This window comes from Lutra lutra, chromosome 8 (assembly GCF_902655055.1).
Source record: "Lutra lutra chromosome 8, mLutLut1.2, whole genome shotgun sequence".
Classification (NCBI taxonomy): domain Eukaryota; kingdom Metazoa; phylum Chordata; class Mammalia; order Carnivora; family Mustelidae; genus Lutra; species Lutra lutra.
The window spans coordinates 130,947,468-130,962,507 of NC_062285.1; the positions used below are offsets into that span (position 1 = coordinate 130,947,468).

The 15,040-nt window shown below is 48.3% G+C and overlaps 1 protein-coding gene across 3 annotated transcripts in view; it reads right to left on the reverse strand.

Annotated features, from left to right (window-relative positions):
* Positions 1 to 15,040, reverse strand: part of LARGE1 (LARGE xylosyl- and glucuronyltransferase 1) — a 528,909-nt gene that overhangs the window by 88,426 nt on the left and 425,443 nt on the right. The gene's annotated exons all lie outside the window — the stretch shown is intronic.

The window sequence follows — 15,040 nt, forward strand, 5'->3', positions numbered from 1 at the left end:
CCAGTGTCACGGTTAGTGCCTTTTCCCAGATGGGGCGGGGGAAGGGTCTTCATCCTTTAATGTTAGAATGCATGAAGACTGCATCCTCCCTGTGCCAGTAGGGTCTATGGGATATATGTCTCAATGCCCTTTTTTTTTTTTAAGATTTTATTTTTAAGTTATCTATATACCTGATGTGGGGCTTGAACATATAACCCCAAGACCAAGAGTTGCATGCTCTACTGATTGAGCCAGCCAGGTGCTCCGTCTCGATGTTTTGAAGGGCTGCCTCGTGGTAAGCATGAGTACCAAATGTGGACTTGGCCAACGCAGGCCAATAGGAGCTCATGGGAAACAGGGCTCCTAGGACCTACCACCTGGTCAGATGTGAACTTCTCTTGACATATCCAATAAGCCAGTGGGGCCCCTGTCTGGTCTCTCATCATGCATTCAGAAGTTATTTCTTCTAGAATTCATGTACAATTGTGTTTTGAGGACCTCCTATTACTCACTGGGTTAGCTGGTGACTTCACAGTTTGTAAAATACAGTCCTTGCTCTTACGGAGCAAGACCTAATGGGGAAGGGAGGGGGTAACCCAGAAAATAAAAACACTGTGACAGCTATGAGATGGGGTAAGAAGCACAGGAGCCGGTACTGGGAATCAGGCTGTGATTGGAGTGTGGTGGGAAGCATTAGGGAAAAGTTTCCTGCAATAAATGGTGTCCGACCTGAAAGCTAAAGGCTGCAGAGTATCACCTACGTGAAGGTCAGGCCAGACAGGCGCATCCCTCCAGGGCTGTGAACGTCTATCAGGCAGAGAAGATTTGCCAACACGTCTGAACAGCACACCTTAAAAGGTAATGACCCATTTCCCCCTCTTTGACCAAAAGATGAAAATTAAAAAGTGGCCGCATAAAATTGTCTAGCACAGGTGAAAACGTTTGTCTTTGCTCATAAATCTGTAATTAACCACAGGTTATTTGTACAATAAATGTCCCCACATCCTCATGCTGAGGCCGTAGAACGGATTCTGGGAACACAGGTGTTTCTGTAACTATCACGGAAGCGGAAGCTGTATGTAACGTGGATACCAAGTTTTTCCAAGTGGACTTGAAAACAGAAGCTCTGAGCTTGAGTCTTGACATTTTCTCTCACCAGCAATATCTCTTGAGAAAAGTCATCGGGATTCTGAGCCCCAGTTCCTTCTCTGTAATTTGGGGACAATCCCACATTAACTTCAACATGATCATGAGGACTCTATTTTTGTTATTTTTTAAAGATTTTATTTATCTATTTGACAGACAGAGAGTGAGAGAGCTCAAGCAGCAGGGAGCATCAGGCAGAGGGAGAAGCAGGCTCCCCGCTGAGCAGGGAGCACAGTGCGAGACTCGATCCCAGGACCCTAAGATCATGACCTGAGCCAAAGGCAGACGCCCAACCAACGGAGCCACCCAGATGTCCCAATTATGAGGACTTAAAAAAAAAAAAAAAGCATATCTTTAAAAGTATCTGGTATATGCCATGATTATTCTTTCCTACCTCAAAGTAAAAATCCGACAATATTAAGAAGTATCTAGAACAGTAGGCACAGTGCTCAATGTGGTTGAACTGAGAAATAATTAATCGATAATCAATATGCATACCCAGTAATTCACTCGCCAGCCTGAATTCACGCATCTTTCTAAAAGTCTTTAAAATCCCCTTGTGTGTGGAATGCCCCGGACACTTAAAAATTCAGAAATACTGGCAAGACCACATTCCTTCCCAGTCGTCTGTCAAAGAGGCAGCTTACGGTGTCACAGCCAGCATGATTAGGAGGTCCCTCAGGGTTCTTAAGTGATAGGACCCACAAGAAGAAAAAAAACATAATAAAGGAAAGAAAATCTACCCCAAGTGAAATTACAAGCATCAAGGATGTTCCTAAGCCACTAAGGTGTCAGCACACACCATTACATGTAATCACACAGACAGGCACGAATGAGAGACTCTGCCCGTTTCCTCAAAGGTTAGGAGTTTGCATGCAGATTGTACAAAAGCTGAAAAACAACATTTCTGGGAGAAACAGAACTCTGGCTGTTTCTTGGCCTCGCCCCTACGGTGCTGGGGAGATAGCCTAATTAATGATTGTAAAGGCCTCTGAAAATATGAAGTGGTACATAAAAGCTTGTATATAACAGTTACAGAAAACTATACATTTGCTCATTAAGGTGTCTAATTATCCCTCACTCCACTTGCACAATTCCCACCAGAACGAGTACAGAGTATGTGCACGCAAGCAATGTGGGAGCCAGCTTTTTAAGTGACTACGGCTTAAATTGATGCAAATGGCCCCTTCTGAAATCGGGCCCTTTTGAGCTGAAATGACACGGATTTGGCTCTCGGAGTCAGACTCTGACACTAAGCCCTCCTGCTGTCAGTGGGATGGTGGTGCCAGGAAAAAAGGCTTGACTTTGGCCTTTGCCTGGCATTTGCTGCTACATGGTCCACCCATTTCCCTACTTGCTGTGGGGGGGTCTGGGGGCGTGGGGCGAGCCCTTGGCCCTGGAGGCCAGCACTCTGCACACAGGCAGTATGCCTTTGTTGCGACAGGGACTCCCAACGGAGCTGGCTGGGAGGCACGGGGCTGGCAGGGCTTTACCTTCAGCTGTTGTGCTGCGAGCATGAGAGACCGGTACTAAATAAGTCAATGAATAAATAAATTAAAAATCAAAGGCTTCTCCTGTGAACATCTGGTCCAGCGGTAGGGCATGTCATCTGTGGATCAGACAACAATGTTTCTATTTTCCAAACTGAATATGTAGCAATGGCTTGGGAGTCAAGATGGCAGGGAAAGAAAGGTGGGGGTCTATGGAGAGAGGAGGGAGAAAAGAATGCTTTTGAAGATGAGCCAGATACTGGTTCTTTCCAATGGGAATGCAAGGAGAAGAAATGCAAGATGTCAACGGTGTTGATAGCACTCGCCATTTCTCCAGCATCTCTTGCCCTCCTTAAAGGCCCTCCGAGTCTGAGGACAAACCTGCAAGGTGGACGGAGTGATCCCCCATCTTACGGATGAAGAGACAAGGCTCACGCATAGCAGTGAGGGGGAGAATTAGTCTTGCTCTCTGATCTGTGACCTTTCACACATGCCACGCTGCCTCCTAGCAGGTCCTAGCAGCCTTTAAAAGGTCATGACCCATGTCCCCCCTCTTCTCAAAAACCATGAAAATTAAATGGCGGTCACATAAAATTGTCTAGCGTGGGTGAAAACTGGGTGTGTGCGTGTGTCTGTGTACACACTGGTGACTAGATTAAGCGAGACCTTATTGTAGCTGTGGCCTCAAGCCCGAACAAGTCACACAGCTCTTGGAAAAACAGAAGTACATGCCTGAAGGACTGTGTGGAGACCACAGGCCATCACTGGTTTGCTTGCCTGAAAACTTATGGGGAGAACCAAGTGATACACGAAGCCAGGAATGGGAGGGCTTCTGCACAGGGTGGGGCATGATCAGGTCCCCAGGGGCATGGGTGACTGGCTGCCAGCCAAGAGTGACGGCGATCAGCACAGTGTTTCAGAGTGAATGTGTCATCTCTCTCCTGTGTGGCTCGGAGAGCCTCTTCTCTCTGCGTCTGTCTGAGCCCACTCAATGAGGTCCTGGGCACGTCATACCACCTCCTGGGGCGTTCTTCGGCATCACAAAAGCCTTCTGTTTCAGAAGAAGTCTACCATTGTTTCTTTCCATGCAACATGCTTCCATTCAAGCTAAAGAGAATGGCTCAAACCCACCTGGTCAACCCAGACCCCGTGCTTCCTTAGTTCAGGAGGGGAAACGGAGGCTACGTGCCCACTTCAGATGAGATCAGAGCAGGTTTCAGACTAATCCTCTGTTCCTAAACTCACAGTGGCCACACGCACGCTAAACCACAGTGCGTTACAACAGCTGTATGGGAAACAGCATTAAGTCAGGAAATTAAGTTTAGGACACAGTGGCTTTAAACAGAGCTGGCTGTACCGGTGTGCACGGTGAATCCCGAAGGGGGCTATTGGATCCAGTATTTCCCAGATTTATTTACCAGGACCTCTTCTCCCCTTTCCCCCAGGCATCTGTAAGATATTGCTTTTCCTTTGCTCTGAGTCCATGCTGGCTCCCGTCTGCATTTTCTTGGCTCTCTACCTGCACTCCAAGGGCCAACACGGGAAGATACAAATCTGTTTCCCTAGTCCTTCAGCGTGTCCTGTGGTTTTGCTGGTTTGAACCAGAGAAACAAAGGCTGAAGTGGGCACTGTGCGTACTTCCATCCCAGCAGCTCCAGGGACCGTGTGGGCTTTCATCCTGGAAACATTCACGAAAATGACCCTCAAAATCGCCACTCTCCTCTCTCCTGCTTTGAAGTGCTAGAGCTCTCTTCTTGTGTGTGACCCAACAGAAGGTGAGTTTATTAAAAACCACTTAATTTAAAATCCCCCGCTGATTTTACCCGGGACTCATTTTTGATCATATAAATTAAAAGCTTCGACTTTTTGTCTTTTAAATCTTTTCCTTTCCAAAAGCTCTTGGGCAGACAGAGAGAAGAAACGGAAATCCTCCCACCTGAAGCCTGAATTTACTGGGATTTTGAAAGTGAGTGCAGATGGGGAACAAAGGGCTGCTGAGACCTTACAAAAGGCTGGTGGTCATTTGCTCACTCACTCATCCTCTCCATCAGTATTTAGCAAGGAACTTCCATGCACCAGGCACCAGACACATGGAGATGGACAACCCGAGTGGTCCCCGCACACCAGAGTCGGGAGGTGCTGTGGGCAGTCAGACAGAGGAGGGGTGTTCTGGGTGGGCAGGCTTGGCTCAAAGATCTATCTGTCCCTGGACAGAATATTTGGCCGTGGCTGTGATATGGTTATGAACGTGAAGGGTTTGGTGGCTGGTGAACATTTCTTAACCAAGACTCGCAGAGCATTTTCATGTTTGTGATTTTATAAGAAGCTTTTAATTGAAGTGTACTATATATTCCGAAAAGGGCAGAGATCCTAAGTACACAGCTTGATGGATTTTCAGAAAGTCAACTCACTGCTGTAACCAGAGCCCAGGTCAGGAAACAGAACATCACTAACAGACCAGCATGGCCCCTTACAACCACACACACCTGACATCTTGCCATTATGCCAAATTCTGACATCCTGGTGTAGTTTCATCAGTTTCTGAATTGTATATAAACTGAATCATACACTTTTGAGGACTGGCCTTTTGGCTCAGAACAATGCCTAAGAAATGCAGTCATGTCACCGCATGTAAGAGTTTGTTCCCTTAATGCTGTATGATTACCTATAATGTGAATGCTACCAATTATGTATTTATCATACATATATCATTATATATGACACTGATGATGGACATTTGGGTTTTTACAGTTGTGAAAGTTCTAACCATCTCTCTTGACATTGTATGTGTCAATTTCTGGGTCTCAGGGAGTATGTATGTTCAGCCCAAGCACATCCTGCAAAGTGGTTCCTCCTCTTTACGTTCTCAGTCCTTATGCGTGAGAGTTCTCACGGATCCACACTCCCACAACTAACTCCCACCAGATAAGGGCCCATCTCTTTGCGTTTTCAACCTTGCGGTAGATACATAGTGGTATTGCATTATGGACTGTAATTTGCATTTTTTCATGACTAATGAAGCTCAACACATTTTAGGGGTTCACTGCCCATGTGGATACCCTCTTTTGGGAACTTCCTGGTCAAGTTTTCGTTCATTTCTTGTTGTTGTTGTTGTTGGATCGCTTGTCTTCTTCTTGCTGCTCTATAGAAGTTCTTGATCGATTTCTCTGCCCACTTATTTTGGAGACATACCTGACATATGACATTGCATAAGTCTGAGGGGTACAATGTATTGTCTGATATTGTTTTATATCATGATATAATTCCTAGAGTACTGTTAGCTAATTCTGCCTTCCTGTCACATAAAATTATCTTTTTTTTTTTTTTTACTGCCCACTTTTACTTATTTATTTTTTAAAGAATAATTATTTCTTTTGGATAGAGAGTGAGCACAAGTGGGAGGGGTAGCAGGAGAGGGAGCGAGAATCTCAAGCCGACTCCGTGCTAAGTGTGGGGCCCGACCTCACGACCCTGAGCTCATGACCTGAGCTGAAACCAAGAGTCAGACGCTTAACCAACTGGGCCACCCAGGTGTCCTCTCTGCCCACTGTGGGTCCTGAAGCTGGCTGCTTGTCCAGTTCTGCACTGACAGACCCACTGCTCAGAGCTGGCTGGACTTCCCTGGGTGGGCCGTGCTCCCTGCCCGCATTGCTAGTTTTGTGGAATCAAAGATTAAGCTAGAAGAAACCTCAGAAGGTTATCAAATCCAAGCCCCCACCCCATCCTCATCTTTCTGAGAAAACGGAGTCTCAGAAAGGCCTGGCTCAGAGAGAACTAGCACAAAATAAACAACACTTGAGGCTCCCAGGACCCCCACCCTTCCCCTGGGCTTTCTCTTTGTCCTCTGCTCCCCACTTCTCTCCGACCACTCTCTTTAAACCCCTCCTATTTTCCCTGGTCCTTCTAGACTCCTGGGCCAATATGAGGGGGATAATTCCTGGTCAGATGCACAGACCCTAGGAGACTCTATAGGCAAGAAGGTCTTTGTAACCAGAGAGCACTTTGCAATTAAGAAGCAGAGGAAAAGCACTGTTGTGGGTTGAACTGAGTTCCCCCAGAAAGGTATGTCCGAGTCCTACCCCCTTACCTGTGAACAGGAGCTTGTTGGGAAATAGGGTCTCTGCAGATATAATCAAGTTAAGATGAGCCTCACTAAATGGGGATGAGCTCTAGTCCAGTAATAAGAAGATGCCCTGATGAGATGAAGGGGAAACAGAGGCAGAAGGGAGATGGGGGAAGACCAGGCAGATGCTGGTGTGACACAGCCTCAGTAAGGACTGCCTGGTGCTGACAGAGCTGTAAGAGGCAGGGAGAGATGGCTCTCGAGAAACTCAGGAGGGAGCATGGCCCCGCCAATACCTGGGTTTGGACTCTGAACGTTCAGAACCATGAAGAATAAACCAGAAACCACGCAGTCTGGGGCACTTTGTTAGGGCAGCCCGAAGAAACGGACACAGTGCCCAGACCCCATATCCACTCGACCCCCGAGCGCCCTGAGCTGTTGTCTCAGGCCAAACCCACAATTGCCATCTTTCAGACAATCATTAAGTTGGAGAAGGCAAGTGATTTTGCCCATTTTAGACAGCAAGCGATAAGAGAAACCCAAGGCAGAAACCACGTTTGCTGGTCTGCAGTTTCACATCTCCTGCCACGCAGAAAACCCACCAGGAGAAGTGTGTGTTGTCGGACCAGCTCTGAGAAGAGACAGGCTCTCGTGGCCAGGCCACCAGACAGCAGGAGATGACAGATACTGAACAGAGACATTCTGACCGTGCCTAGGCCACTGTCCTCCCAGTGGTTATTAAAGACTCTCCAGCCGAGCTCCGCAAAAAGAAAAAGCTACAGCAAAAAGAAAGTTTTTTAAAGAGATGCCCATGGGAAGGCCTATAGAGAATCCAAGATGTGGGTCTTAAACTCACCAGTGAACAAAATTGAGCATATTATGAAGCTTAGAAAAGCCAGAGCAGGTACAAGCGCTGAGGACAGCACCACAGCCTGCCTGGGGGTTCCGGAGCCCCGTGACATTTTAGCAGGTACAGAAAAAGAATTAATAGGAGTCAGACCTGCTGACCAGCCCGTTGGCATGGAGATTTTAATTTTTCTTTTTTTTTTTTTTTTTAACCAATAATGAGCTTGCCTCTCCCTACCAGTCCGGCTAGATGCTGCACTGCACCAGAGGCTATCTCATTTGCTTACCAAGAAGGGAGAGACAATGGGGCTGGCCCAGAGGTTCTGACCGGCCGAACGCCATGGGCTAGAGCCTGGCTGAATGCAGAGCTAATGGGCCGCAGAGAGGGAGAGACGCTTTTTTTGCGATTTCGAACAGAAACAAAGTGCGTCCACGTGGAAGAGTGCACTGTGCCTCTCTCCATGCTTCACTCGTTCATGTGCTCCAAGAAAAGGCGAGGACTGCACGAGAACCGGTGAGGTTGGGAGGGCCCAAAGCCCCCTTCTTCACTCTCCTCCCTCCACTTGGAAAGAAGGGAGTGGTTCTTTCTTTGTGCTTTCTCACGTGCCAGGTGACCGTCCCCTCTCTCTGTCCACTCCGGCTCCACTCTCTCCCCTTCTCTGCACCCTGAGACATGCAGACAGAATTACCTGGGATTCCGGGGGGCTGCTTCCTGGCTGGAAGCATCAGCCAGAGGCTGGATGGTGGGAGGAAAGAGAGGGTGTCCCCTTCCCAGGCCCTCTCCAGTTTGGGCAGTGTTTCCCGCCGGGCCTGTGTCCCCTCATGCTTCTGTCTCTGCTTGGCGGCCACGGCTCCAGCTCTCACTGCGCACAAGCCGCATTCTCTCTTCCCTTTGCTTCCTGTGAGGGCTGAGACGTGTCTGAACCCCCACCAAATTCACATGCAGTCCTAACCCGCAGTGCCTTGGCATGGGAACGGATTTGGAGAGAGGCTCTTCAAAGAGGTGTTAGGTGAAAATGAGATCATCAGGCTGGACCCTGACTCAGGATGACTGGTGTCTTTCCAAGAGGAGGAAATTTGGACAGGTACAGAGAAGGAGAAGATGGTCACTGCGGGCCCAGGAGAAAGGCCTCAGAAGAAACCAACCCTGCGGACAGCTTGACCATAGACCTCCAGCCTCCAGAACTATAAGAAACCGTGTGTCTGCTAAGCCAGCCAACCGTGGTACTTCGTGACGGCAGCCCCGAGAAACTGACACGTTTCTTGGTCCAGAAGTGGTAAGAGCTCGCTGCTTCTGGGAGTCTCTGGTGCCCCAGCATCCCTGTTGATACTTCTGGTGCGGTCCACTCACCCCATAAACGGTCCCTTCCCTGGAACACCTTAAATCACCCGATGAGATCCTATCACCTGTATACTACAATCCTTTAATTCCCTGGACCGCTCCATGCAAATGGGATGATTCTGCTCAGCTTGCAAATTAGGAAACTGAGGCTCAGAGAGGTCATACAGCTAGCGAGTGGCAAAGCTGGGATCTCAACCGAGGTCCAACTCCAAGGGCACAATGTGCTGACTCTGGAAGACATGGAGGGTGCTGAATGAAAGAGCCACTTCCCAGAATCAGAGGCTCGTGGAGTGGGAAGGAGCCTTGGACAACATCGAGAGCGATCCCTTCATTTTCTAGATGAGGAAAGCAAGATACGGAGAGCTAAGCTCAGGGGCCCAAGGTCAGGAAGCTTGTGCGAGTCTTTTGACTCCGGCTTTGGTACTTTCTGGTGCTTTGCAGACCAATGGCTCTTAAGCCTCCCACTTGGATTACCTCCAAGTGGGGACTCCATGATAAGGATGAAGAATAAGGGTCCCAACATCAATCCACAGGTTAGCTCCATGCTTCTTGGCTCAGCTGTGTGACCTGGGACAAGTAGAGTGACTTCATTACTGCTCTGTGGCTCAGTCTACTCTTCTGTAAAATGGGTTTTCATAATGACTCATAGGACTATTGTCCTAAAACACTCCGTGCAGTGACTAACACACAGGGTAGTCTTCATTAAATAATGAACTATTGTTATTACCTGGGGGAGACCCAAACCAAGTCCTTCCTACTGACCTGTGGGCACTGGATTCACTGCCCAGAACCTGAACGATAATAAATGACAACACTGGTAACTCACCAGGGTGGCTAAGCCCGCTACCACACTCCAGGTGCTGTGCTAGGCATGTCCATTACCTCTACTGCTTGTAACATCCCAGAAAAGTTGGAACTCACTAAGAAGCTAGTAAATAAGAATGCAGAGTCAAACCTAGTTCCGTCTGGCTCCCAAAACCATGTGTTTCCCAGGATGATGTTGATGAGCTGATGCTGGATATGCCTTGTAGGCAGAATGGCTGCCAAAAATCCCCCCACAACCCAGTCTGCACCTGTGACTTTAAGCTCCACAGTCATCAGATACAGAAAAATCATCATACGTGCTTTGGGTCACACACCGTGAGCTCCTGAGGGCAGCCACGTGTCTGACTGCCGCCCCCCACCCCCCGGTTCCAACAGTCTGTGACCCACAGCAGGTCTGCCCAAGACAAGTGTAACGATCTGTCTGGGCATTGCGCTGAGCCCTGGAGAGTGGCATTACAACCAGCGCAGGGGAGGACCCAGAGAGGGCCCCTCTGTTAACGTGAATCCCTGTTACACTGAAGCTGACTTTGAGGCAGCCTTTTAACGGCCTGGGCGGCAGTTCTGTCTTATTTCCTAGCACAACCACACTTCTAGAAGGAGCTGGGTTTGGCCAGGAGCTGGCAGTGCAGCACCATAATGACTTGAGGGTCTGAGATGCAGGTTGAATCCTGCTTTCCACATAAGCTGGGGCATGTTCGCTAATTTCTCTGAATTTCTCTTTACTAGTCTGTAAGATGGTTTATGGTGATATTACATCTATTTTTTCGTTCAACCACTGTCTGTGGAGAGTCTATGTCCCTGAACCCCTTCTGAAAACAGAAGCCACTGTCCTCACAGAGCCTATATGCTGAGAGAAAAGGCAATATACAAGGCTGGGTGTACAGTGTGCTGCTTGATGATAACAATAACGCAGGATGGGAGATCGGGGTGCCTGGGAGGGGGATCTGTTGAAATTTTAAATGGATGGTCGGCAGAGGCTTCTCTTCAGAAGGTGATCTTTAAACAAAGACCTGTAGGAGGCCAGAGAGCAGGGCACGCCGATATGGGGGGAGCAATCAGGCAGAAGCAGCTACAAGTGCACAGACCCCGAGCAGCTCATCTACTACGGAAACAGCAAGGAGTGCCTGCCTCCCGGGCTGCTACGATAGTTAAACAAGGTAATAATCCATTCAAAATACCACATTCATAACAAGTGCTCAATAAATGGGAGCCAGCACTATTAACATTATTCCCATGGGCACACAAAGGCCTGTATCTATGGCAAAGCGACTCCAGCAGGCAGAAGGCCACAGTAACCCTTTGGTGTGTGAACCCACACTAATGAATGAGCCTATCTGTTCTCTGCCAGCCCGATGTGGGCAAACCCGCAGGCTGTCCTGTTCACCGGAGAGGATTGCCTATAAGTTGGATTAGCGGGGTACGCACTGAATGCTGGGGAGAAAGAAGAAACTTAATCCAGCTTTGTTGTGGTGTCAATCATTTAAAAAAAAAAAAAAGTGCAAAATTACCCCGGTCCAAGCTTTTGGGTGAGAGTGATGAATGTCCTTCCCTTGATAATGTTTCCAGCGTTCAATGAAACAGAAAGAAGGACGGAGTGCATGATCCTTCTAAGGATCGGTTTAATGCCAGCCGAAATTTCTCCCCGGAAATGCATTCCTGGCTTAAGTGGGGGGAGGGGACGTGCAGCAAAAGCTGTACCTGCGAGTGATTATCCAGGGTGATCCTTAGTCATCAGAGATAACCAAGGAGGACGACAGGTGCATAAGCTCCGTGGCGGGAGGGCGGGGATCAGCGTGTGTGTGTGTGTGTGTGTGTGTGTGCGCACGCGCGTGCGTGCGTGCGTGTGTGTGTGTGTGTGTGTGTGGCTTTTAAGGGCGGGCAGTCATCCTAAGCTACGCTTTCAGAGACCCTGGAACTGGAATCCATGTGATTTTTACATGCCACAAAATGTACTCATCTTTTTTCATTTTTTTTTCCCTCAGTTATTTAAAAATGTAAAAACAAAAACAAAAAAACCCACACTGCTAGTTAGAGACAGACCAAAACAGGTGGTGGCTCGACTGGGCAGCCTCTCTCGCCGCTGTTCACGGTTAAACATAGGCAGATACCAAGTAGTCAGAGTAAGACTGAGAAATAAACGTTTCCTCAGTATATTCGCCTGGCCACTCCAATTTAAGCCTAGGTTTGCGGAAGACAAGGGCCGTGTTTTCTTCTCCTTTTATTGACTCCGTGGAGTATACTGGAAGATGAGCTTGTCTGTGCCGTGCAGGGCCCCCAGGGCCAGGCTGGACACACGGAAGCCTCATAAACTGAGCCTGCCGCAGGGCAGCAGGACATCTGCCAAGAGACGGGATTTCTCTGGGATAACTGTCCGAGCTGCGATGGCCTTCACTTGGAACAGTCCCCGAGGACCCTGCTACCCCATTAGGGATCTTCCGTGCCGCTCTGATTAAAATACAACTGACCTGCTGAGTGGAAATGTCAAATACGGTTTACGGGGACATCTGGCAACTGAGGGCTCGGGAGCATGTGGGGGGGACGTTTCAGCATAATGGGGGATGACAGCAATGGCTTTCAAGGAAATGGGAAGACTGGGAGGCCAGTCTCTCTTTCTAATGTCACTGGCATCTTTGCTGGGATCTGTCAGTCCCAGGGAAGGAACAGGGTAATTGGTCATAAACCAGGCGATGACAGGGGTGCAAATAAACCACTGGGGGTGCATCTCCACACCCCCCTCTTCCCTGTAATCCAAGAACTTTCTCCATCGGGCACTTAGGCATTATAATCTTTGGGAACTGTTTCTAGGTTTTTAAATGTTTAACATTATTGAGAGATTGACACAAAATTGTGTAGACATAAAGCATTTGATGGGATGATTCGAAACTCACATACACTGAAAATGGTCACCAAGATCTAGATAATTAGCACTTCCATCATCTCACACAGTTAACACAAGGAACTCTCCGACTCCCGCATCAGAGCTTCTAACTGGTTTGAGGTAAGCCCTGGACATCGGGGTGCTTAAGATCTCCCCCAGGGGATTCCAATGTGCGGCTATGACTCTGAAGTCCTCTTCTAAAGCGAGATTTTGAATAACCGTGCAGATTTATAATGGATGTCGTGAGAAGGAAATGAGATAAAGCACGAAATGCACTTAGCAAGGGGCTGGGCACAGAGTAAATGCTCATCGAACGTTAGCGGGCGATACTAACCTGACACGTGGCCCGAGAGACACAGATGGCACAAGGGTATAAGATGGTCTCCGGCTGTCCTGTTGTGTTATTGGGGAAGGGGCTGGACCATCTCCCCCAGGAACTGCTCTATCAATCTCAAGCATTGAAGGTCAGAGAGGTGACTGGAAAGCAGGCTCAAGCACAGGGCTCTGTCGTTTACTGGCTCTGCTAATTCTGCAGTCAGTTATCCTTTCGGCACCTCCATCAGGTCCTCTTTGAAAGGGGGATTATGTGAGCTAGTGCAGTGAAGCCTGAACTGACCCGAAGAGATGGGTACTGTGCACCTGAGAGGCCTCAAGGAAATCAGATGCCTCCCACTATAAATATGTCTTCAAGGAAACCGTGCATGGCATGAATGCCAGATTATTTTCTTGATGGCAGGGAAGATTTAGGATCCTATCCTCCTTTCCTTCCCTTCCTCTACAACTAAACAACACAGCTGTCTGGGTCATAGCTCCTGCTAGCTCTTGCTAAGGCCTGAGTGCAGGACAGAGGAAGAGCTGACGTTCCGTGGGCTGCCAGAGTAGGGCAGAAACAGCTTCAGAAAATGACCACCTTTCGTGTCCACGAATAGGCCCGGTCAATACACTTAGCCTCAGTGTGGAAATGCCAGAGCGAGGCAAAGTGACCCACAGTAAGGAAAGGGCTCTGCTCCTCTGGGCCACTGGTTTGCGATTCAGGGCTTTAAAGACTGAGCTGGACCTCTTAGTTGGAGACCACCTACCTGAATTAAAGAAAGCTACAATTAGGTTTTGGATTAGAATGCTACAGACTGGGTGGCTTAAGCCATGGGCATTTATTTCCTCACAGTTCTGGAGGCTAGAAGTCCAAGATCCAGGCAGAGTGGCTGGCAAGACTGCTTCCTGGTGAGGGTTCTCCCCCTGGCTCCTAGAGGACTTTTTCGCTGTGTCCTCCCATGGAAGGTGGAGGGGAGGAGGGAGGGAGAGGGCATTGGAGCTAGCCCTCTGGTGTTTCTTATTAGAGCACCAACCCTGGCATGAGGGCCCCGCCCTCTTGACTTCATCTGAACCTAATTATCACTCAAAAGCCCCATCTCCGAATACCATCACATGAGGTTAAGGCTTCAACTGCTGAATCTGGGGACAGGGCACATTCAGCCCATAGCAAGTTCCTATTTAAATAGCTACTCTGCCAGATACTGAGTCTCCTGCAAGATACGGACTGGGCTCCCAGCACAGAAAATAAAGCACACATACATGGTCGATTTTTCACAAATTTACTTTTAAAAATTATCTCTGATTTCACCTGACCAATACATTTAGCATTTTCTAATCTGTAAAAATTTAAAATATCTGTAAATGTTGGAGTAAAATCCATCGTGTACACCTACTTGCATAGGCAAATGAGATAAATATAAAGGATGTTTATGGGAGATGTTGTTGTTTGTAAATGGTGGGGGAGAGCCCAGCATCTAAAAATACCCATTAATTAGGAAATGAGATAAATTATGGCATGTTCATCAAATGGAAAAACCATGCAGCTCTTCAAAAGAAAACACAACTTTGGGACGCCTGGGTGGCTCAGTTGGTTAAGCAGCTGCCTTCGGCTCAAGTCATGATCCCAGCGTCCTGGGATCGAGTCCCACATCGGGCTCCTTGCTTGGCAGCGAGCCTGCTTCTCCCTCTGCCTCTGCCTGCCACTCTGTCTGCCTGTGCTCACTCTCGCTTCTCTCTCTATGACAAATAAATAAATAAAATCTTTAAAAAAAAAAAAAAAGAAAACACAACTTTATGTACCAATGCAGAAAGAGACCCAGCTTCGTATTTTCAAGTAGGTAGAGCACCTAACAATTAAAGAGGAGGTGTGTGCATGACGAGAAGTAATTGAACAGGAGGAGGAAAGCCACAAATCCACTGCCAACCGCTAATGGTGTTCAACGCGGGGGAATGTGATTGGGGGGGGTTCGTATGTTACTGTTTCTCAGTGGGGAGCTGGTAAACGGTTGATCATGGCATCTCCGAAAGAAAAGCTCTGATTTTTAGTGTTTGCCCATTTGCAGGGTGTGAGTACCCCCCACCGTGGCAGACCTCAACCAATGACTGCAGTGTCACGGGTAGGGTGGGGCGGGGGAAGAGACAGGTGGTGGCACATCCTG